Here is a 2011-nt window from a genome sequence, read left to right on the forward strand (position 1 = left end):
CTATTCAAAATCTGTCTTTGACCGGATAAGATTTATTATTCTCCGATGCATAAAATTATTGTATATGATGCTTAAAAGCTTGTACCTCTTAAAATTCAGCAAAATCTTGTAAATGCTTTTTATCATCATCTTATTTGACTTTTTCATTATTATTGACAGATTCAGTATTTAGCGATTCAATTGTATATGAGGAACACTTGGTCAAACTTTGACCCATTCAAAATCTTATCATCATCATCTTATTTGACTTTTTCATAAATGTTTACCGGATAAGATTTAGTATTTACCGATTCAATTGGATATGAGGAACACTTGGTCAAACTTTGACTCATTCAAAATCTTATCATCATCATCTTATTTGACTTTTTCATAAATGTTGATCGGATAAGATTTAGTATTTACCGATTCAATTGGATATGAGGAACACTTGGTCAAACTTTGACCCATTCAAAATCTTATCATCATCAACTTATTTGACTTTTTCATAAATGTTGACCGGATAAGATTTAGTATTACCGATTCAATTGGATATGAGGAACACTTGGTCAAACTTTGATCCATTCAAAATCTTATCATCATCATCATCTTATTTGACTGTTTCATATTTAACCCATTCAATTTGAAGATAAGCTTAGAAGACCTATTCAAAATCTGTCTTTGACCGGATAAGATTTATTATTCTTTGATGCATAAAATTATTGTATATGATGCTTAAAAGCTTGTACCTCTTAAAATTCAGCAAAATCTTGTAAACGCTTTTTAAGATATAAAGATATATATAGGGAAAATGACATAAAAGCCCTTAAGATTTCACAAAAATGTCGGTTTTACCCATGGACGTGTTTTATGTCCAGTAAAGCCCGAAGTTTTGTTTAATTTGTTCATTTTTACCCTTGTAGCCGGTTTCCAGGTAACCTACCAGTTACCTAATGCCATTAAAGCCCTTGAATTTTCAAAAATATTTGGATTAACACTTAAGTTTTTCAAAAATGTTCGGATTTACCATTACATTGATTGATTGTTGTTGTTGTTGTTGTTTTTGATGTTGTTGTTGTTGTTATTATTATTATTATTATTAAATTTTTAATTGTATAAAAATATTTTATACATACATTTTTAAATGTATAAAAATATTTTATACACGCATTTTTAAATGTATAAAAATATTTTTACTAATATAAATATATTTTTAAAAATATATGTACTTGTATTTGGTATTTATATACATTTGAAAACCCTAATTCTTCATTTATAATTGTTGAATCGAACAGAAAAAGCTTGATAAAGTAAAAAATATTGTCAATGACTGATTTTGCAACAACAAATGCTTCAGATCAATATAAAAATTGATGCATTTCCTGATCTTTTTGTGAACTTGTAACAATCATAAATGAAGTTTACACTCGTATTTGACATTTCGTTATCAATTTTTGAGATAAAAACAGTTAATGAGTGATTTTAAGTTAATAATACTTAATTTTTACAGTGATCAAGTGTTTTTGTTAAGGTTTTTTTGTATTATATTCTGTATATTTTCCATTTACGAGTGTTATTTGTTGATCATTTATTGTTATCTACTCACTATTAACCTAATGTAGTTAAATAATAGAGGTTTTTTCAAATTTTATACTAAATCTTATCTGTAATCGAGTGTTTTTATTGAGGTTTTCTAATTAGGATGGTTTTATAATTGTTACAAAGGTTTTTGGGTTTCAAATTATTCTTTTTCTTTTCAATTTCAAATAAACATTTATAGAAAATATGGATTAAGGGTGCTGGTAATTATGAACCAATGTCTCTTATACCATTGTTGGGTTTTCTATGCATCAAATACACTTAAACTAGGCAGCGGAAAAATCAAACTATGATATACCTCATGCACCCTAGGATTTATGGTTTCATACTAATTATAGCTACCCTATGAAAACATAAAAAACATACAGAAGAAAAAAACATACCTCTTATGTAGCCCTTGATATCCATGTTTGAGATCTTGATCTTGTCCTCCACG

This window comes from Lactuca serriola, chromosome 3, assembly GCF_051521515.1.
Source record: "Lactuca serriola cultivar US96UC23 chromosome 3, Lser_US96UC23_V15, whole genome shotgun sequence".
NCBI lineage: Eukaryota > Viridiplantae > Streptophyta > Magnoliopsida > Asterales > Asteraceae > Lactuca > Lactuca serriola.